Source organism: Mesocricetus auratus, unplaced genomic scaffold, assembly GCF_017639785.1.
Source record: "Mesocricetus auratus isolate SY011 unplaced genomic scaffold, BCM_Maur_2.0 Super-Scaffold_100010, whole genome shotgun sequence".
Classification (NCBI taxonomy): Eukaryota; Metazoa; Chordata; class Mammalia; order Rodentia; family Cricetidae; genus Mesocricetus; species Mesocricetus auratus.
This window is the reverse complement of record NW_024429194.1, coordinates 79,602,141-79,625,198: the sequence shown is the minus strand read 5'-3', so window position 1 is coordinate 79,625,198 and position 23,058 is coordinate 79,602,141. Positions and strand designations below refer to the sequence as shown.

At 52.3% G+C, this 23,058-nt stretch overlaps 2 long non-coding RNA genes across 2 annotated transcripts in view; one reads left to right on the top strand and one right to left on the bottom strand.

Moving 5' to 3' along the window:
* LOC121142918 overlaps positions 1-22,477 on the bottom strand; it is a 29,095-nt gene extending 6,618 nt beyond the window's left edge. The window contains exons 1-4 of the long non-coding RNA XR_005880080.1: positions 22,208-22,477; positions 18,761-18,916; positions 17,832-17,979; positions 5,128-5,304 (exon numbers count right to left, since the gene is read on the bottom strand). This is a non-coding gene — a long non-coding RNA (uncharacterized LOC121142918). The remainder of the gene's footprint in view (positions 1-5,127; positions 5,305-17,831; positions 17,980-18,760; positions 18,917-22,207) is intronic.
* LOC121142917 lies at positions 2,519-15,384 on the top strand. Its single transcript, XR_005880079.1, has 3 exons — positions 2,519-3,117; positions 9,408-12,901; positions 13,384-15,384. It is a non-coding gene; the product is annotated as an uncharacterized LOC121142917 (long non-coding RNA).
* Positions 22,478-23,058: the final 581 nt, after the last annotated feature.

Below are 23,058 nucleotides of genomic sequence, written 5' to 3'. Positions count from 1 at the left end.
CTATAGTAATGAAGGACATAGAAGTTGGGACTGCTGCTCATTGGCACACAGCTTACATGGGCAGAGACCTGGAGAGGAGTTGACAGTTTTCCTCATCACTGTGCACCTTGCCCTGGTACACACTGGATAATCTACAAGGCCATTGGGCCACCAGTCATGTAGCCTATTCCTTCTACTGGCCATACCATGCTGTCTATCTGTGCCAGAGCATCTTGGGGTCATGGCTTTCCTCATAGACCCGCCTCATGACATACTCCTCAAGTATTTTCAGAGGGGACATCAGACAGGGGAGTGACATAAAAATTCACTGTTCTATGGGCCCTCAGAAACAGGTCTTCTGTACCTGTGCATGGAAAGCTCTGGACCTCCACCCCAGTCCTCTCCTTCTACCAGCCTAGTCCTGTCTCATCAGTCAGACCAGTACGATAGGGCCGGTCCTCCCCTGCCTCCAAGGTTGGGGGCCTGGTGATGTCCCAGACTGGTGGTGGTCCCAATCCTCCCCCTGAGGATTCAGTGCCACAGACTCTGGACTGGTGAGGTCTGTGTCTGGCTAGTCCTGGGCCTTGCCAGGTCCTCTGTTGCATCCTCAGTTTACCTTCCAGTGCAACTGATACTTGGTCCCTATGGATGATGAGTGACCTTCCTAATTCTAATGTGATGACATTCTGTGGGACCCTGTTATTCCCTGATCCAGGTTCCTGGTAAGGGTCAGGGATGGGGAAGAAGTTCGGCCATAGGGCCCAGACGGGATTCTGGGGTTGGGGAGTGGAAGGAGAAGGCTCCTGGAGGGGGGCACTCTGGACAAGCTCCTGACTGGTCCTACGGAACTGTTTTATGTGTGTTGATGTTTTGTTTGCATGTGTGTAGAGGTTTGCATGCCCGTAGAAGTCAGAAGAGGGAGTCAGATCTCCTGGGATTGGAGCCCATGGGAGTGCTGGGGATTGAACCCAGGTCCTCTGGAAGAGATTCTCTTAACCAGTGAGCTCTCTGTAGCTCTCTGGCACATCCTAAAGACTGACCAGCCCACCCTAACCCTGATGGTGATATTGGAGGCGTCATGCTGCTCCGCCCCAGCATCGTATCTGTCCCCAGACACTGGGAAGATCCAGTAAGCTGAGCCCTTCACGTCACCATCACTGTTATGAACTAAAAGACAGGAGCCTTGGGCTTCTCTGTCCGAACCCCAGTGCTACAGCCTGAAGCACATCGCTCGACGCTGTGTGACTTCTGCGGGCCATACCCATCGCTCAACGCTGTGTCACTTCTGCAGGCCATACCCGCTTCTGACCCATACTGCACACTCCTCCTGTGTGTGTGTGGGGGGGTGTCACTCACAACCAGAGCTCCTGGAGACGCCACCCTAGCCCTATGGGTGCCCACCTTGTGGCTGCCCAAGGTCCTGTAGATGGCTGTGGTTCTGTCAGTGACCCTGTAGGTTCCCAGCACTGTGAGTTCTTGTGGCTCCGTGTATTCTTGTGACTCTATAGGTGTCTGACTCTGTGTGCGGGATGATGGTGGCCACAAGGGTGACACTGGGTGGATGATGCGCCCCCCCCCCCCGCAGTGTCCAAAGCCCTGACTGAACTGCCATGTGTCCTCATAGCCACTAGGGGGCAGAAGAGGGAGCAGGCCCACCTTCCAAGGCGACTTGTCTTCTTCCCTTGTAGAGCTAGGGCTTTGTGCGCAGGGGGATGGGGGGTTGGAGTGAGCAAAGAAGACTGAGCAAGGTCACTCCAGGCCAGCAGAGAAATCCTGGCTCGGATCCTGGCTCTGCTGCTACCTCCCACATGACTTCACCAGCCCAGCCCTCATCTGAACATGCAGAGAGCTCTGGGCCTGCTTAAGGCATTGCCTCCAACGCGGAAATTAACTTCCTGCCCAGAGAGGCTGCGCCCACACAGCTGCAGGTCTGGGCCGTCAGACCTGGGGAGCTCTGGGGTCCAATTGAGGCCTCTCCTGCCCTCCCCCTGTCTGCAGATGGGAAATTGAGATGCAGCCAGGGCAGGGGGGCTTGGATGACATTGCACAATAAATTTAAGTCGGGGACAGGACCAGCTGGGCCTGCAGACAGTGGGCCTGCCTGCTTCACAGAATCACCTCCCAGCCTGTGCCCTAATCCCAAGGGCTGGAATCCTGCAGGACGTGGGTCCTGCAGGGCTGGGGAAGAAAGCTGTTGTCTAGCCTTGAAGGTCTTCCTGTGCCAGCCCCAGGTGCCAGGCACCGTGGCCACCAGTCTCAGAAGGCAGAGGCCTGAGGTGCGGGTGCTTCTGGGCTGTGTGGGTATCTGGGACCTCATCACCAACGCAGGCCTGGCCGCCATGGGGTGATAGTGGGTGAGGGAGCAGGCCTCCTCAGGACTTTCCCAGTACAGTGTATCTCTGCAGTTTCTCCCCCACCCCCAGGATGAAGGGAGGAAAACCCAGCAGTTGTCCTCTGGGCCAGCATCCCCCCCCCCGCTCCCACACAGAGGATAAGGGTCAGCCTTAGGTTCGGCCTGAGTGCTGGGAGAATGAAGTCTGGGAGGTAGAGCCAAGTCCCCTACTACTCCCGGACCTGAGAGCGTGGCACCGCCAGGAGGCTTTCCTTGGCCCGCAGAGTCAGGTGGGAGCAGCTGTGGACTCTTGCTGGGACTTCGAGCGTGGCGCCCTCCCCACATCAGGCCTCGGTTTCCCCATGTGTTCAGCAGCTGCTGTGTGTGCAGGGCAGAGGTTCTGAGGAAAACCGTGAGGCTGCAGGCTCAGCCCAGGATGATCCCAGCTCAAGGATGAGAAGTGGATGAAGGTCTGGGGTCTTGGGCCTGGTTTTCCTTTCAGCCACAAAATAGGGCTCATTTTGAGCTCTGGGCAGGTCGCCCAGGCAAGGCGGCCACTGACCGCCTGCCATTCTCCAGCAGCTCCTCCCGTCTGCAAGTTGCATTACCTCATCAGGAAGCCATTCCGGAAAGGAGCTGCAGAGTCCCAAGAGTGGGAGTGAAGAGGGCTTCCCAAGAGCCTCCTGACCACCCAGGAGCCCAGCCAGGGCAGACAGCATAGCCCCGGTGGTGTTTGCCAGTGACCGCTGCAGCAGGGAGGTGCCCAGGCAGGAGGGACTGTCCGGCCTGAAGCCAGCAGCTTCCAGGTAGGCAGGGCAGATAATTCAAGAGCTGGAACCAAATGGCCAGACATGAGAGGAGCCAGGGACAAATGAAGAGCAGAGCTGCCAAGTCCTGACCCTCTCTAACCTATGTCCCGTCCCGCAAAGTGCAGAAGTATTAGGCACAGTGAGTCTGTGACTGTACCCTGATGCCTCATGTTATACATCCGAAGTCCAGTGCTGCGGCCAGCCACACGACCAGGGCTGGGGAGGGAACTGCAGGGACAGCTGGAGGTGAGGGGTGGGGTAAAGGTGACCAGGAGAGCTCTATAGCCTCTGGCTCAGCAGCAGTGTCAGATAAAACTCTTGAAGCCTTGATTGTTCTCATCTGGAGAATGGAACAAATAAGCTTCCTGCCCCAATGACTGAAAGATCTGAGAATACAGATACTGGCGGACTGGCGCTTAAGGGGGCATACGGGTAGGCCCTCCCCTGCCTGGGCTAGGGGTCTCCTCCTAACATGAACTCCAACTTCTCTCCCTGCCTCAGGGGGAGTGAAACTGTCCTCCAACCCCACTCAATCACAGAGCTTCCTGCAAATACCACCTTTCCCCAACCCTGCCTGGAGAACGCCTGTGCACCTTGCACAAATTCTGGAAGAGGTTGTCCTGTGGGGATGAAATGAGAACCAGGTCCAAGGTCAGATCCACCACCTTGGTGGCTGTCCTGGTTACTTAACAGAGAATAACTTAGGACACACTAGTGGGAAGGAGGTATTGTTGGGGACGAGAATGATATGTTTTGTGCCTGGGGCTTCAGACTTACTTTAATGAATGGTTAAGAATTCCAAGAGGACAGGAGAAAATTAGAGGCCTGGGTGGAAGGGTTTTGTTTGTTTGAATGATTTTGTCTGCATGTTTATCTGTGCACTATGTGTGTGCAGTGCCTGTCAAGGCCAGAAGAGGACGCCAGATCCCCTGGGACTGAGCTACAGACCATTGTGAGCTACCACATAGGGGCTAGTAGTTGAACTTGGGTCCTCTGGAACAGCAACCAGTGTTCTCCAGCCCCTGGTGTAGCAGTTTTAATGCAGCTATGGAGCCCTTGATGAACCCTACAACCTTCCTCCTGAGTACAAAAAGCCTAGTGAATTTTGAACCCCAGAACAGGACAGAGCTGTCAGTTGATGGTTCGGGACGCACGCACGCGCTTCTGCGCCAGAGTCCTGAGTTGCTGCCTGTGCAGGCAGAAGTCGTGGGTGCTGAAGATGCCCGCGCTGACCCCAGGGTCTGTGTGACTGCTGGGCACCTGGAACCCTTGGTTGTCTCTGCAGCCGGCCCAGCTCGTGAGGGGGTGGGACGGGGCCGCTGGGACGGGGCCAGTGCAGCGGGAGGTCTGAAGAGACTGAGAGAGCAACTGGGCAGAAAGTGGGGCTGGGCAGGACAGGTGGCCTGTGCTGTTTCCATGGCTCCCAGGCCTCTGCCTGCCCAGCTCGGCCTGGGAAAAACAAGCCGGGCACTGAGCAAACAGTGCCTGTGGCTGCTAGGACAAAGGCAGGGCTGTTTAGGTGCTCGTGGCAGCCAAAGGGCCTCCCTGGCGGAACATCAGTTTAGACTAGGCCAGTCAGGGCTGAGCCGCCACACCCTGTCTCTTAACCTCTGGGGTGCAAGCTGTGGACTGGAGGGGGGATGGGGCAGGCAGGACCCTAGATCTGCATTCTGGGGGTACTGTCATCCATCTGGTCTTTCAGGGCACTGAAGACAGTCGTGTTGTGTCCCTGGGTGAGGTGCTAACAGCCCTGTGGCATCACATGAGTTCCCCCCACCCCCAGGGGCATCTCTCAGAGTGTGGGAAGTGCACTTTTCGCTGCCACTGGGACAGATGCGCCCTGGGCACCGAGCCAACTGCACTGGAAGAAAGCACCCTTAGCTGAGACAGCCCTCCCAGCATCCTGTGGCACTGTCCCCACCTGCCCTTGGACAGACACTCTGCACTGGCAACAGCCTCCCTTCTCCTGCCTGCTGGAATCCCCTCCCACGAGAGAGCCCAGCTTACATGTGAGCACCTGTGCTTCAGGGCCGGCTTGTGGGAAGATGGAAGCAGGAAGGAACTCATCCACAGCAGGCTGGTCTGTGGGTAACCCCAAGCCTTCCTGGGGTTCAGGAAGGCTGACCCTGTGCCATCTTGTCTCAGCAGGGAACTGTGGCAGAATGATGCTGAGGCCGGTCGGGTCTGGAAGATATACAAAGGAGTAGGGTCTGGACCTGTACGAAGGAGGCCTATAGTTGAGCATCGAGGGTGACCAGAACAAGGGGGGATGTGTGTGCTGGGAATCTCCTCTCCAGTCTCACTGCTCCCATTCCAGACCCCACCCCTCAGAAAGCCCATCAAGGGTCGGCTTTTCTTCCCCAGAGCTGACCAAGACCATGCCTTCAGGGTACTTAAGGCCTGGTCGCCAGACCTGTCACATGATCTCTCTCCTGCCTTCCAGAGAGTCACCCAGGAATTGCTTCACTCTGCTTTGCTCTCTTTATCAAAATCTGGTCTTATTAATTTGGTTTGGTTTGGCTTATTGCATTGGTGGAAGACACTCAATAACTAGGGACCCAATACTTACCAGGGGGGTAGCATCAGAGCCCCCAGACCCCACAGACACTGTCTGCCCCTTGCCTATTCCCCCACAGGTTCCAAGACTCAATGGCTTCTTGTACCTTCCCCGTTCAGGGTTAGATGATCTTCCAGCAGGATAGCTGGGGCTACAGCTGATGCAGCCACAGTGTGACATAGTGTGACTGAGCCAGTGATGTCCCGAGCAGGGAGATGGTCAGGGATAGCAGCAGGATGGATGCTGGATGGACTCCATGGAACTGACCCTCCAAAATGACCCCAGAGCTGTCCTCAGCCCAATAGGAGGCCCTGGCTTTATTCCTGCTACATCAGTCGCTGGGCAGACCTGACCCAGGGACCACGGCCTTGTGCCCGGGTTAGCTTCGGCAGCTGGGGGACTACCCTGCCGTGTCCACAGTCAGTCGGGGCTGTATGCTAGAGGAAGGCTTGTGGCTAGGTTGGGAGGCTCGTGGCCCTCTGCTGAGGCTCTTCTCACTGTCTGGAATGCAGAGGGCCACAACCTCCTCCCTTCACCCACCCTGGATTGCTAGAAGCTTCCCCGTTTTCACACCCTCACCCTGGCCTTGAGTCTCTGTGGTCACCTGGGTCCCTTCCACTCATGCCCCTCTCCGCATCCGCTGCGTTACCGTAAGCCCTTGACCACATGTCCCTTCCACTCTGCCTTCACACCTGGGCCTTCCCGATAGCCCTCAGCAGAGCCTCAGGTTCTGCCCAGCTCTCCCAAGGCTCCTTCCAGCTCAACCCGCCACACCTAGCCAAGGTCCCACCCACTTCAGCCATCTTAGGCCTCTGCTTATCTCGCTCAGAGCCCCATCTGCCCAGTTTAGCCCTAGGTTCTGCCCAGCTCAGGGCTCTGTCCAGCTGTGACCCTGCCCACACCAAAGCTCTGTTCAGTTGTCCCAGGGCACCACCCAGGGTACCACCCAGTCTAGGGTTTCACCAGTTTGGGACTCTCCTCTCCCCTGCTCTGTTGCCTCTTAGGCTTTGGCGGGTAGCCTTCCCTGTTGCAGGGCAGAAGGTACCTGGGGACCCAGCACCTTGGAATGACTGTGCAGATGCAGGAATAAATGGGCCAACACATAAATCACACCGGTGACAGTGGAGATGGCGGAAGAGACTCCACCCAGGCCTTTCTGTAGCCTGCCCTTACATTCCACAAGGGGTGAACCCCTGTGCTCTAAGGACATATGTAGCATCAGGTCAGAAGCCTTTGAGCTCGGGAGACCGTCGAGCCCCCCACAACGATAAGAATCACTCCAGAGCAATCCTAGCAAAGGAACCCTCAGGGAGGACCTGGGCAGGTAGCACTCTGCAGGACTCTGCCTGTCTCCAGGAGGGCACGCCTGAGTTAGACCTGGCATGCTACTGTCCCCGCAGAGACCAGCAGCCACTGCGCCCTCGGTCAGGAAGCGGCTCCGCTGAGCCTTGTTGGAACTTGTCATGTGGGGAACTCGGGTGTCCTTCCAGACGCCTTCCCACGGTTGCCACAACCCATCAGATTGTCACACAGATGAGTCACGGTTGGGGGGGGGGCTGTCCCTCTGCCTTGGGCAAGTCGCTGCATGGCCTGCCAGCCTCAACACAGCTTCTCCACTTTTGCCACAAGCCTCCTAGCCCATGTCCTCCCTTGCACATTCACGCCTGTTCCCAGGGCCTACCTCCCTCCTCCACCTTCCTTTCCCAGCACCTCCTGCCTCCCCCTTCCCTCTGCAGCCTAGTAAGGGACACACTCCTGAGGCCACACCTCCCTCCAGACCTAGCTACTTCCCCATCCTGCCACCCCAACCTGTATTCTAGACCGCTTCGCTTGGGATAGGTGCTGCTCTCCTCGTGATGGCCCCAGTCAGGGTCAGCAGCGAGCTCCAACCTGCTATAGCCAGCCTCAAATCTCCCCCTTCTGTGTGCCCCTGCCTCTGTCCCTGCTGAGCAATTCAGCCCCACACTTCATGGATCACATAGGCCTTGGGGAGAGCTGCGTGATGATACCCAGCCCCTGTAATGTGGGGAGAGGACACAGAGAGTTACAGGAGGCCTGAGCTCCCAGAACCCTGATGTTAGCACCTCAGGCTGGCTCCATTAGACCTGGGTCCACCCAGCCTCCAGCATCCTGGGATTACAGCTGTCACACATCTAGGAATGAGAGTGTGCCCTACTCCAACCCCACCCCAGGGTCCCACTCCCTGTCATGAGTGCTTCTTGGAGTTCTAGATACTCTAGAACTAAGGGTTACCTGCTGATCCCTGGTCTTCGACTCACTTGGTGACACGGGAGACTGAGTTACAGTCCAAAATGGAGGTGTAGACAATGGCATCCTGGGTCACCACTTCCATATACTCAAGTCATCACCTACCCCCCTCTCAAGGATCAGTCTGATAACACCCAGACCTCAGCCCCCATCACCCTCTCCTGGCTACTGCTAATATCCCATACAGCCTCCTCCAATCCCCAAACCAGCCCAGAAGGCCCTTCTTAAGAGAGCCAGCTGGAGGAAGGGGATAAATCTGCCCCAGTCCAGCCCCTTGGGAGCAGAAACCAGAGTGTGAGCCAGTAGGGACCTGCTGAGAGTGTGCCAGTCCTAGTGTTGATTTCCCTTCTCTCCTCGTCCGGGCAGGCCATTTCTTTTGTTTAGAAACTGGGCTTGTGGTTAATTGGGTTTTTTGTCTTTTCTTTTTGCACTTCTATACCGCATGCTGTGAATGCAAATTCTTACAGATGCAGAGTGATTTTTAGAGGTCAAATCGTGATTCTCATGCAAATAGAAAATAAATCCACCTAAGCTTTGATTAAATTCATTAATCAATAAGGGAACCAAGAAGAGGCTGGAACCAGTTCATAGGGGCACTGGAAGGATAGTGTATAGGCTGCCCTGATGTACCCATAGAACCTACTACTTTCCTGGAGGGAGAGAAGGTTTGCTGTCAGGGGTGACAGTCTCTCCACAGAAGAGAATAGGGTTGGGACTTGATGGAAAAACTCACTTGCTGCTCTGGCCAAGGTGGCAGCTGCCTCCGTCTTCCAGAGCTGCACTTTCTGCAGAGCTGTGAAACTGCCTTGCCAGTGGTGTAGAGTAAGAACACACCCATGGAAGAGGAGCATTTCCAGAGGGTCTGCTGGAGAGATGTCAGCGCCCCAACAGGACAGCCAGCAAGGTTATTTCCAAGTCTGTGACATCTCTTCCTCCAGACTTTTATATTGTCTTTCGTCACGAAGAGGTTTCAGTGTCAATCTTTATCCTGGCTTTAATGTGTATCCCTTGAAACTAGACTTTATCATAACTACATTGGCAATTGGAGTTTTGTCTCTTATTAATTTCCTTCCTGAGTCCTTTAGAAACATCTTAGTGGCCAGCAGAGACATTCTTGCATATTCAGTCACATAGCCCCGCCCCCACTGTCTTGGTTCTGCTACCCACCTCCCCAGTGGAAGGTGAATCTACATTTACATGCTCACTATTTCTTCTATAGACCCTGAATAAGCTCCATTGCTTAGCCATGTATTTCTCAATCCCAACCTTTTGTTGCCTATGTATTTCCCTCATATATTTATGGTTTTCTGCCACAGTTTCACCTCTTCCTAGTTCTCCATTCTGATTACAGAACCACCTCTTCCAGTGATTACTCCAGCAATCTTTTTTTAACTTTGCTTTAAAATTCACTTTGTTATTTGGTAACACATCCTTTGTGACATGACCTTCTTTCGTGGTCTAGTAGTTCTCAGGCTCGTCTTCTGAGGCTGGAGGACCAGCAATGGGTGAGGTGGACACCAGCACCGCCTCTGTGGACTTTACAAGGTGCTCAGACTTCATTGGCTCATCCCTTCAAGCTTCAGTGAACAGTAAGCAACAGCCAATATTGTGGATGCCAAAGGGTGGGAAGTAAGTCTTGACCTGTGCAACTGTGTCCTCATGCGAAAGAACTGTATAAAATGCTATGACCAAGGCAATTTATAAAAGAAAGCATTTCATTGGGCTTACAGTTTCAGAGGGTTAGAGTTCATGATGATGGAGCAAAGGCATGATGGAAATCACAAGCAGGAAGCAGAGAGCACACTGGACTGACATGAGTCTTTGGGAACCTCCAACATACCTCCAACAAAGCCACACCTCCCAATCCTTCCCAAACAGTTCCACCAACTGAGAATCAAATATTCAAGCATATGAGCCCATGGGGGCCATTCACAATCAAACCACTGCAAGGACCAAGAGGGTTACTTAGGTCCAGGAATTACTATTGACTGGCTCCTCTAGCCATCTCTACATCCTTAGGCTTTGTTGAATGTGAGGTTCCAGTTCTAGCAGGGGGATTTATCTACCAGGTTATAGTCAGTCCACTCATCTGAGGTCCCAACTACAGCCACACAGATGTGTCTCGTGTGCTCAATTCCACTATAGATGACAAAAGATGAGCTTCGAATTTAGATAACCTTAAGTGTCATGAGGAAAGCACACACTCTGATGTGACAGGGGTGTCTAGTCCACAATGTCTCTTGATCATCCTGGCCTCCTGGTTCTTGCAATGAGAGAGGCAGAAACGAAAATCAACACATAGGATGCTGAGCCTGATTCTCAAGAAGAGCTGGGCTTGTGGGCAGGGATGAGTCAGACACAGAACCAGGAACTCACACCAGTGCCTCTTGTTTTCAGCATAGTGATAGGTATGAGCAACCATGGGTAGCCAAAGTAATGAGACAGAGAGCTCAGCATCCCCGAGACAGAGAACCGGGGCCCCACAGCCCAGTCAACAGACAAGATCCCTATGTGATAAGGGGGGGCAGAGTCCTGCAGCTCAGCCATTAGATTGACTCTTCCTGGAATAAAGGGACAGGCACCCACAACCACTCCCCCAGAACAACTGAGCTGCTTGTCTGGAATATATGGTGTCCATCACGGCCTCTGATCTGGTGTCATCATGGGAACTCTAGCTGCTGGTCACTACCTCCAAGGTGGCACAGTGCCTCCCAGAGGCACAAGCAGATAAGACTGATGAAGGAAGTGGCTTGCAGTGGACAGCTCATGCTCACTTAGGCCTTTCGATCCCAACCCAGCTACAACCTCCACAATCAGTCCCACAGGGACTTTAGCTAGTGAGGGCCGAGTGCAACTAGACTTTCTTCCCTTGGGCCTATGGTGGCCATCTCTGACTTCCCGTCCTGGTGACCCTCCAAAGACAAAACTGAAATGCTGGTAGGATCTACACTGCACTTAGACTCACCCAGCATGGAACTGTAGGGATGTCAATGTGTATGTACATGTGTTCATGTATGTGTTTACATGTGTTCATGTATGTGTATGTCAACATCAGTGTATTCTTCAATCTCTCTCCACCTACTTTTTTGAGACAGCATCTCCTACTGAACCCATAGCTTTTAGTTTAGCTAAATTAACTGGATAGCAAATCACTAGTATCCTCCTGTGTCTGCCTCCTCAGGGGTAGGATTACAGGCACAAACTACCATACCCCCATTGGTATTTGTTTGTTTGCTTTGTATGTGGATATATGTATGTAGGTGTGTGCAGACTTCAAAAGGTATCAGATCTCCTGAAGCTGGAGTTAGAGTCAGCCATATAGGCACAGGAGTTGGGAAACAGACTTGGGTCCCCTGGGAGAAATTTTAACCTCTGAGCTGTCTCTCTACCCTCCCCCATCCCCAGCTTTTTACATGGGTTCTGGGGACCTGAATTCAAGCCCTCATGTTTCTGTGGCCAACACTTTGCTGACTAAACCATTTCTTCAACTCCTTAAGTTGCTTTTTGCTGGATGTTTGGACAGAGAGATGATTAAAAATAACCAATATAAGGGGTAATCCTCCTGCCTCAGGGACTGACCTAATAAAGCATCCTTGATTTGGTTTTCCTTGGACTCTCACCCCTGACCAAAAGCCCAAAGGCTAGTCTGTCTCAAGCTGTGCTTCCAAGGAAAGATGTCTAAGGTGTGTGCCATCCTAGAAACAACAGGAAATGAAAACTGTCATCAGTGTTGGGAAGGGATGGTCTTGAACTTGTACCTGTGCTGTTCAGTAGGGTAGCTATTGGCCAGGCCATAGGTGGACTTCAGTGTGATGGTGATTTACATTAAGGTAAAATGAGGGTGGAGGGGATGGCTCAGCAGGAAAGCACTTATCACACAAGCCTGATGACCTGAGATCGATGGCCTGGAGCCCATGCACAAAGCTGGATGTCGTGGCATGCATCTGTAATCCCAACACCCCTGGTAAGCTGGGAAGCAGAGACGAACATAACCGGGAAGCTCTGGAGTCAGCCAGGCTGGAGTGTAGCCTAGAAGCAGGAAGACAGGAGAGACCCTGCCTCAGTCGACTCTGTAAAGTTGTCATCTGACATCTACATGTGCACTCTGGCCCACGAGTACACACATACACCATTTCCATTCCCAATCTTTGCTCTTCCCTCCCCTATTCCCCCCTCTCTCACACACACACTCACTCACACACACACACACACACACACACACACAAATTTTGGTTAAAAGTGAAATGAAATAAGATAAAAAATTAATTTCCCTGGTCATACATTTCATGGATTTAGTAGTCATATGAGCTGATAGTGGCTGCTTTGGGGGCAGCAAAAAGAGCATTTGGGTCACCACAAAACACTCTTCTGGATAAGTTGCTCTGGACTATTTGGACCAGTGCCTGTTGCTTCATGCTGGATTGCAAATACTAGAGTCACTATCTGTCAAGTTTGATTCTCTGTCCCCTGAAAGGGGCACAGATGCCAGATAGGAAGTACAGATACTAGGAAGAAGGAAGGGAAAAGGAGACTGGCATCTGACTGTGTGTTAGGTAGCTGTTGGCATTTGCGGAACACTTACTGCATGCCTGATGCCATCCCAGACCCTCACCCTGTTGCCTACTAGTTCCTCACCAAGCTATGGCTGTCATCTGAGTCTACAGAGGAGTAAATCAAAGCTGGGGAGGTGAGCCACTTGCCTAGGGCTAATCACGGTTCACTAGCTACAGCACTGGTTTCTTAGTCTTTCCTGACAAGGGCAAAACATTGTGTCCATGCTTCCTGCACTCTCTCCTGGATAGGAGAGGCTCCCAGGCCTTGCTGCTGTTACCCCTGGGACAACTGAGCCAGAGACCCAGGCCTATGGTGTGGCAGCTAAGGGAGATGTCATGCCGTTGCCTCCATAAGGCTCGCCAGTGGTGTCAAAGACCCAAAGTGTTACGTGAACTGGTCCAGGTAACATAACACAGCTCCTCTGCATGAGATCCCCAGGGTTCCCCCCCACCCCACCCCAGGTGCTCACCCGGAGCCAGGATGGAAAGAGTGACTCTCCCGGAGCAGGAGTGTGGGATGACTTTTCCATTGCTAATTTCTGAGGAATCCGGTGAAGTAGTGGAAAGACCTAGAAGGCGGGAGGCTTGGTTCTCGTGCTAGTCTGTCCTGGCTTCAGACCAACCCCCCAGGGCCGTGGCTGCCACTTTATCTGCTAGAAACTGGAGGTTGCAATGCGCAGGGTCCATCCAGTTCTGCCTTGTGAAAACTCAAGTGTCAGGAGACTAAGGAGCATTGGGGCAGCTGTCATGACAGCGTGGTCTCAGCCCTTTAGTGGCTGGCTTACAGTGAATGTCTTGGGGAGGGGCTTACAAATTTCACTTCTATTAAAATGACAAAGGACCTGCGAATCCAAAACTCAACTCCACTCTCTATCTACCTTCCAGATGAACCAGCCTGTCAACACACTGAGGGCTTGAGCGACCAACCCCCTAACCATGCTTGGGGGATGCTTTTCAGTTCTAGACAGGTTGCAACATGTGTCCAGCCACACTGGGGCTCCCTGTTGCTTTGATGCTGTGCCTACTGTGAGCACTCAGCCTGGCACCTGAACCAATCAGGCACACAGCAGTCCCTACACAGACTATGCTCTATACGCCAGCTATGTTGGATGTCACAAGGACACAGACAGAATCGTGCTCGCAACTGCTGTGCCGTTCACCGGACTCTGGCTTTGGGAATCAGAATCACACCGCCTGTCTCCCAAGAGGCCAAATGCTCCTCAAAGCTGAGACTCTTGAGATTGAACTCATGTCTCCAGGGAAGCAAGCCACTCACCTGTCCCTTTTGCTTTCTGTCTCCTATCCCAAACTTGTCCTGTCCCTGAGCCCCACAGACCCTTGTTAGCACTGCTGGGGATGGAAGCTAGGGCCTTGCCAGAGCCCAGTGCTGACTCCACACAGGCTCCATCCATGATGTCAGGACCACTGGAGTCCTCAGAATCTATGCGATGTCCTGGGTCACATAACCCAGCTCCTCCTCATGTGAGATCTCCAGGCATCCAAGCGCCCAATCCCTGTGCTAGGGTTAGAGGTAGGGTTAGGGCTGACTTTAGGTTAGGACTACGTTTGGAGTTTATTTTAGCATTAAGACTAGGGTTAGAGCCAATGTTTGGGTCATGTTCAGGGCTTTGTTTTGTTCTGGGGTTGAGGTTATGGATAGGGTTAGAGCTAGGTTTATGTAATGGTTATGGTTAGCACTAGGGTTGGGATTATGATTGATGCCTGGGCTAAGGTTATGGCTAGGATTGTTGTGTGGTTAGTTGTAGGTTTAAGGTAAGGTTAGAGGTAGTCCTAGGATTAGCATTGGGTCTAAACTTACACCTAGAGCTCAGGGATTATGATTATGGTCACAGCAAAGGTTAGGATTAGAACTGAATTTAGGAATAGTGCCTGATGCAGCATTGTGGTGTGAGATACATTTGGTTTATGGTTAGTCTTAGTCCTAGTTTTAGTGTGTGGGCTAGATGTAGGATTAGGGTTATGGTTTTGGGTAGGGTCTGATTAGGGTCATTGTAGTGTTAGGGTTAGGACTAAGCTTAGGTTTGGGATTGGGTTTGTGCAGTGTTCCCTTTCCTACAGATCCTCTTTTCACAAGTACTCCTCCTTCCTCTAGAATGCTCGCTGTGCTCCCTTGCAGTTTCCCCTCAGATGGAGCATCCTCAGTTCTCTTCTATCTTGGTGGAATTTACTGACCCTTGCAGGAAAATTCCTGGGCCATCCATCCAGTGCTGGCCACACTCCCCACCGCACCATGCCTCCTCAGCTCACTAGCTGCCCTTGTCCATTCCTCTCCACCTCTTCTGCCCCTTCGCAAAGCCTGAACCCGCCAAGGGCCATGCCCACACATGAGTCTTTCATAATCCCTGGCCCCAAGGATACCTCAGCAAATCATCTACAGGAAGCCAGGACACAATGCCCTCACTAAGGTGACCTGACATGTGCAATCCCGTCCCTAGAAGCTCGTAGGGCCATGTGTGGTGCACGCCTTTAATCCCAGCACTTGTGTGGCAGAAGCAGGCAGATCTCTGACTTTAAGGCCAGTCTGGTCTACATAGAGATTCTCAGGTCAGCTAGAGTCAGATAATGGGGCCCTGGATGGCAGTTTGAATGAGGATGGTCCCAATAGGCTCATATGTTTGAATTCTTGGTCCCAAATTGGTGGAACTCTTTGGGAAGGATTAGAAGGTGTGGCCTTGTTGGAGGAGGTGTGTCACTGGGGGGTGGGCTTAAGGTTTCAAAAGCCCCTTGCCATTCCCAGTGTGCTCTGTGCCTGATGACCATGGTTTTGAAATGTGAGCTCTTAGCCTTGAATCTCACACCCTCACTCACCATCATGGACTCTAACCCTCTGAAGCCATAAGCCCCAAATAAACTCTTTTATACATGGCCAGGGTCATGCTGTTTTGTTACCACAGCCATAGAAAAGTAACAGTATATATCCTGGAGAGAGAGAGGGGGGAGAGAGAGGGAGAGAGAGGGAGAGAGAAAAGAAAGTTAATAGGGTTCTCAGACTTTATGCAACCCTCACTCAATCCTGGGGAAGCTGAGACCTGCTCAAGGGCAGCTGCTGATCTCTTACCCTGCTTTGGCCATGGCAGAGCAGAGCAGGACTCCCCAGCACATACTCCCATCCACATGTAAGTGCACACCAGGACCTTACTCCAAGAGCAGCCTGGTAGCCCCAGGGAGCCTGTCCTCACACTGTGTCTCTGTAAGATAGGCAGGCAGGGCTCTCAGACCCTTACCAGACAAGGGCACTGAGTTTCTGAAGGACAAGTGACAGGTCACCAGTCAATTGTAGGATGAGCTGGACTGAGGCTTGATCTCAAATCAGTGGAATATGCTGGAATCTCTTGGCCAGGAATGTGTGCATGAACATCAGGCAAGGCGTCCTCCAGTTAGTCACGTGACTACAACAGTCTGCCTGGAAACTACTGTAGAGCTTGTAGGGGATCTTGGTACAGCTTCTTGGGCTATGCTCTGCAGCTCTGGTGAAGTCTGTTCTCTGTGTAGCCACTTTAAGGACTGGGAAGAACCCGTTAACTTTTGTACTCAGGACCTCCCTCACAACTCCATGTAGGGCACAGCCCAAAAGAACATTAACCTGGGCCTCAAAACCAAGACTGAGTGCAAAGAGAGAGGAAGACCTAAGGAGAAAATATGGGCAGAACCCAGGCAAGACCTCTCTGTATGAGGTAGGTAACAGCCTTCTCATTTGTTAAGAGTGTGTGCCCATGTGCTCATTGTGTGTACAAGTCAAGAGAACAACTTCCAGGAGTTCACCCTGTGGGTCCCGGGGTTCGAACTCATGTTCCCAGGTTTGGTGGCCAATGCCTTAACCATCTGAGCCATCTCTCTGGCCCCAGTCTTTATCTTCTTATTGATCATTGAGAGAATTTAAGACACCATTCTTATTAAATGAAAGTGGACAGGGCAGGAGCAGAACCTGGTCTCAAACTTTTGGATTTGCTCCGGATCCCGCGCAATGCGCGCTGGGGAACAAGGCGTGCAGGGTTGAGCGGCCAGCTGGGCGGAGAGTGGGCTTGAGTCCCCGCCCTGAGCCCACGCAGCCGGCCACGCATACGAGGGAACAGTGCGGATCGGCATCGGCATTCCCCTCGGCACTGCCCGAGCCGTTCCCAGCCTGCGGCGCAGCGCGGGGACAGCGGCGCATTGTTCCCCGGGACACCCCGGGAGGTGCAGCGCCCTCGGGGCTTGGCGCGGCCCCGCCGCGATTTGCATGCGCTCCAGTCACAAAGGTTCAAGGTCAGGAGCGCGGGGCGGCCAAGCCCCGCCTGGCCCAGGCGCTATTCTTCGCCCCGGCGGCGGGAACCCCTCGCCCGGCCGCCCCAGCGCGTGAATGGCCGAGCGCCGCCGCCGTCTGAGGCGCTTTGTGTCTCGGCCCGGCCAGCTGGGCCCGCGCGGGACGTGCCAGCTCGGCCGGCGGCGCCCCCGCGCCAGCGCCCCTCGCCCATGCTAATCAGCCTGGCAGCGCGTCTGGGCGGGCGGCCCGCCGCCGGGAGCCCCTTGCGTCTCCTGCCAGGCCCCCTCCCCCAGCCTCTCCCTGCTGCCAGGAGCCCCCGCACCCCTAGCTGCCAGATGCCCTCCACCGCACTCCTCCTCCACGCCTTGTGCCAGGAGACCTCTGGGCTGCCAGGAGTGCTCCGGCCCCGTGGGAAAGGCAGGCCCACGACGGGGGAGCCGCAGGCCGGGGAGCAGAGGGGGCCTGACATCTCTCCCATGGGGCCTGGGACGAACCTCAGCCTCAGTTTCTGTTAAATCCTGAGGTAGCTTGCCCTCCAGTCTCCGAGGCACTCTGGATCTAGTCTGCCTCCCAACAGACGACCTCCACACAGGAGGCCCAGGGACAGGGACACCAAAATCAAGGCTTGCTATAGATGGGGCTGTGTTGAGGTCCTACTATGCTGAGCGAGTGTTTACTGTGGCAACTGCCCCAGATCATTTCAGTCATTCCTCCCACTTCTGCTCTGTTCCCAGGGTGTTGGGACCATCCCCACTGTCCTGGGAATCCTCCCTGCACCCTCCCTGGGGCTCAGCAGAACTCAGGACAGAAGCACTGATTTCATAATTGGATGGGTGGATGCTGGTCATGCTGGGTGGTAGCAGATGGGGACAGGACATGACATTGGGTGTTTCCAATACTTGGAAAGAGACTGAGACTTTCTGGGGGCAGGAGATGAGGGTGAGAGTGGGCCTCTTCCTGGAGGGTGCCTTTGGGTTCCCTTTTGCCCAGAGGAAGATGCCTACCACCCCTGAGCCCCTGGAGGTGTCAGGAAGCAGAAGCTCTGGGTGGACAGGAGGGTGGTACCCACCTGATGCTAGTGATCCCCGGTGCCTGCAGCACCTGTCAGTGCGTACATATGAAGCCAGTGGTTCCCAGGGGCCACAGCACATGCTCTGGGGTGATGTCCATGGACTTGCTGCTACAGCCAGGGTCAGGGCGAGGACTAGTCCCGGACTCTGGAAGAAGGGTCATGGTGGGCTGGTGAGAAAGAGCATCACAGAGATGCCACCCAGCCCCAGACCTTCAGGTACTAGAAAGTCTGGCCTAGAGTCAGATCTAGGACTTCCCAGCCTCCCCCACCAAGTGACTTGAGTATGGGATCTCCCTTCCTGGAGCCTTGCCCATAAAATGCACACTTTGGAGCCTGGACATTGTACTTAGTTTATTTTTTTAAATGTTCCTGGTCCCTGCAAATTGAGTGCCCTTGCACTCAGTGGTGAACAGGAAGCAGAGAGACAGAGACAGAGACAGAGACAGAGACAGAGACAGAGAGACAGAGACAGAGAGAGACACGGTGGGGGGGTAGTTACAGGCTTTTAATCTCAAAATACTCTCCCAGTGACATAGACGCTCCAGCTAGGTTGTACGACTTAAATCTCCTCTAAATGTCGCCACTAACCAGGGACCAAGTGTTCAAATGCCTGACACTGTGGAGGAGGGAATTTTTCTTATTCAAACCACCACTGATCTCTAGACAGGGTCCCTCATACCTACCCACCCCTTGCCAAGGACTCACATGCTAGCTCTTTGAAGGTAGTAGCTCCCATCCTGTCCTCCCTCTTCCTAGCCTAGGCTTTGCTTATGTCCTCTCTAACCTATGGCTTTGCAGCCATATTAAGGAATTTAGCTCTAAATCCAAGGACAACAGGGAGCCACCACAGACTCTAGACAGGAAGCAGTACCTCCACGGTGTGTGACAAGTGGAGGGTGGTGAGTCCTTCTGGGGTCTGTTCCTACCTGGTGCAGTGGCTTTCAGATTCCCAGGAGAGCAAGTGAATCTTTCGACTGTTTCCTGGCTCCACTGTGCCCACCAACATGGCCATTCTCAGAGAATGACCCAGATAGGAACATGGCTGGGCATTGTAACTGAACAAGGTAGCGGAGGATGCTGGCCTGTAAGAAGGAAGGTATGTGTGAGATCAAGAGGGTCAAATTCTGAATTCCTGTGACCTGGCTGTCTGTACCAGATGTTGAAAGGTGTGTGTGTATGTATGCATGTGTGTGCATGTGTGTGTGTGTGTGTTTTCTGTATCCCACATGCTCATCTTGAACATGAAGCTCTCCTGTCATAAGCTGGTGGGCTCTGACTGTTGAAAACAAGTATTCTCCAGGAAACACATAAAGAAAAAAGTAACAAGACAAGGCAATTTCTTTTTGTGGAAAGGGTATGCCACAACCCAAACCAGGCTCACAAACTCAATCTCCGGGAGAGGGGGGTGTTGGAAGACAGCTCAGTCAGTAGAGTGCTTGCCTTGTAAGTATAAGTACACAAATTTGATCTTCAAACCCCATGTACAGAGCCAGGTGTTAGCTGAGCCTGGTGACACATGCCTTCCACCCTCTAAGCATTCAGGCAGAGGCAGGTGGATGTCTCTGAATTTGAGAACAGCCTGGCCTACATAGCAAGTTCCTGAGTTGCTATTATCATTCTCAGGGGGAGACGGGACTCTGATCTCCAAGAAGGAAAAACATCCCCCAAAGGAACATTGAGGCAAGGCCCTTGGTTCTCTGGCAGTCTCCGCACTGGGGGGACTTGCTGCTGGGTATGGGACATGGTGGTGGTGAAGAGACCAGGGGGAGAAGCAGAGACCAGCCTACTTCAAAATCCTAAACAGAGGATCTTAGAACAGACAGGGGCCACAGGTTTGGTGCATGGTGTGTGTGTGTGTGTGTGTGTGTGTGTGTGTGTGTGTGTGTGAGTGTGTGTCCTTCAGTCTGATGCTCAGAGGAGGCTGTGGAGGGAGAGTGGAGAGTGCCCCAGCAGGAGTGGAAGAAGTGGCCACACTTTGTTCTTAAGGGTGTCCAGGGCCTTGAGCATGGTCAGGTTGGACAGATATCACAAGCCGGGGAGCATCTGAACTGCCTCACAGGACTCCTTGGTGCTGTCCTGATGAAGAAAGATGCCTTCTGGCCACACCCACTCTTTTAGGGGCCTTGCCTACCAGCCAAGATATAGCCAAGACTTGCCTGTGCCACCCTCCAAGTGAGAGTAAGAACAAGGTGGGCCTGGGAGTGTAGGAGAGCATTGCATAAGCCAGACCTGAGAACCAGCCCAGCCCTGACTGACAGTAATAGGGACAAGCAGTGACAGGCTCAGTAGCCTTGGGGGAACCAAGGAGTGGAACCAAGTGCTTTGAAGCTCGGAGCCCCAATGCTCCCTGGCCACCTGCCTTCAGGATTGCTTGGCAAAGGTAAACCTGCAGGGTCTGTAGTAGGTCACAGCCTCAGGCAGGACCGTTCTCCAATGTGCTGTTCCTGTCCCCAAAGCTCTCCCTATAGTGAGATACTTCACACATGCTCAGTTGACATGGAAGTCCAGCACTGGGGAGGCAGAGGAAGGGGAGTCCCTACACGTTTGAGGTCAGACTCATCCATACAGAGATTTCCAGGTCAACCAAGGCTACATAGAAAAACCTGTCTCAAAAACAAAATGGACTAGAGAGATGGCTCAGTGGTTCAGAGTATTGGTTGTTCTAAAGGACATGGGTTCATGTGAGCACCCACAAGGCAGCTCACAACTATATGTAACTCCAGTTCCAGAGATCCAACACCATCTTCTGACCTCCATGGGGCACCAGGCAACATGTGGTACACAGACATACATACATGCAAAACACCCAGACACAGAAAGTTTAATTTTAAAACAAAATCTACTGTCACATGCTATACTACTAAAATAATTTTTGCCCTTCCTGGTCACAAGCTAGTGATGCACTGTAGAGTTTTGAAAGAGCTGATTCTCTGTGAAGTTACAACTACTGTAGGGGCACTTTACGGGAAGCAGTAAGGATGCTCACTGCACCCTGAGTGTTAATCACCCACACAGACAACTGCGGAGAATTAGGTATGGAAGGTACATAAGGGACATCGAAACAATGGATGGCACAGAGTGGTTAAAATGTGCTGCAGAAACACCAAAACGTGAGGATTCTCACTGCCTGTTAGTAGAGATAAAGATAATGCAACAGGACATAGGGTCATAGTGGGTTAAATACGTGTTGTGAATAGAGAAGGAGGTCTTGACAATGGTGGCTCCTCCGACTTGGAGGTTCTGTTTGTTATCTCCTCATGTTTCCATGTTTGCAAAAATTTCCAACAATTAACATGTATGGTGTTTGGAGGAGAAAAGTGTGTGTGTCTTTGTAGGTGTGTGTGTATTGGTGCATGTGTGTGTATTGGTGTGTGTTGGTGGGTGTATTGGTGCATGTGTGTGTATTTGCAAGTGTGTGTTGGTGTATATGTGTGTGTTGCAATGTGTGTTGGGTGTGTTGGTGTATGTATGTGTTGGTGTGTGTGTGTGTGTGTGTGCGCGCGCGCGCGAGCATGTGCATGTGTTGGCGGGCCAGACAGAAAAGATCAAGTTCAGGTAAAGATACCAACGATTTATTGCTTTTCCAAGGCAGGCTTCTCTTTCATGCTTGGAGATTATTACAGAGAAGTCTGGAGGGGCACCCCAATGGGTCTGATTCACATATAGGGATTTGCATCCTAGAAAGAGACCCTATCCTTCCCCCAGGTTTGGGGATATAGCATGTAATCCCAGCACTGTGGAGGTAGAGACAGGAAGATTCCTCAGAGTCCAAAAGTTGAGCTCCAGTTTTAATGAGAGACCCTGTCTCAGAAACTAACCTGGGAAAAATGAAGCAAAGAATAATTTAGGAAGTTAACTTAAGTCTACCTCTGGCCTCCACGTATACATAAACATGCACACACACAATGTGTCAAAATATTTGTAACAATGTTACTACAGAGGCTGGCTTAATGGCTCAGCAGATAAAAGTGCTTGCCATGCTAGCCTGACCACCTGAGTTTGATTCCTCGAACCCACATAGAAGCCTGGTGTGGTGGTGTGTGTCTAATCTCAGCACTCCTGCTGTGAGATGGGGGTCAGAAACAGGAGATTCAGCCGGAAGTCTATGGGTCAGCCTGTCTGGAGTATACTGTGCTGCAGAAATAGAGGCCCTGCCTCAACAAGGTGGAAGGAGTGACTCCTGAAAGTTGGTGAATAGTAATAGGCTTTTAAAATACACTGTTTCCACAGCATTAGGCACCTTGCCTAGCAGCCATCATTATCCATTCCCACACCATCTCATTATCCCAAGCTGAAACTCTGATCAATAAGAACTCCACTCCTCCTGCAGCCCCCAGAGCCTGGTAACCACCTTCTCCAGTCTGTGGACTTACCTGTTGCAGGATCCCATGACCGGATACTTTGTGTTTGGCTTCTTTCCCCTAGCAAGTTTTCAGGATTCAATTCCGTTGTAGCTGATTTGAGAACTTCATTCCTTGCTAAGCCTGATAATGTCCCTTTGAGTGTACTAATGACAACAGCTTTATCCATTCACCCATCCTTGAATTTGGGGGGATGTTTCCAGTTCTTCCTTGTATCTTCTCTGAGCAGGAGTGAACAGCAGTCAGCCTGCCAATATTCCTGCTGTCGAATCTTTGGATCTATACTGACAAGAGGAATGGCAGAGTTATGGTAGCTCTAACTTTTGAGGCACTGTTATAAGGTTTTCCATAGCACCTATGTCATTTTTCACTCCTGTTAGCAACATGAAAAGATTTCAGGTTCTCCACATTCTTGCCAACACTTTTTAAATTTTTTCACTTTTTCAAATTGTGTTCCATATATTTATATAATGAATTTTAGTTGTTTTTCGTCTCAATATTTATTTTTAATTTCTGTACCTGGTACCTTAGTGTGAAGCATTACTTTGTGAATTTGGCCTGTTTTTTTCCCCCTGTTAGTTGGCCTCAATGAGCATCTTGTTGACTAGTGGGTGTAGGGAAAAGGGACCAGCCAAAGAAACACACCCTGAGCAGAGCCAAAGAAACACACTTTGGCTCTGGAATCAGAGTCAGTGAAAGAAATGCACCCTGGCCCTAAAATTGGAGCCAAAAAGCTAAAAAGGACTAGAGAAAGAAACACACTTTGGCTCTGAAACCAGAGCCAAATGTGACCCTAATCCTGTGCAGAGAACTAACCAATCCTTGAGCAGAGCTCTAGCCAATCTGAGCTCAGCAGTAAAATC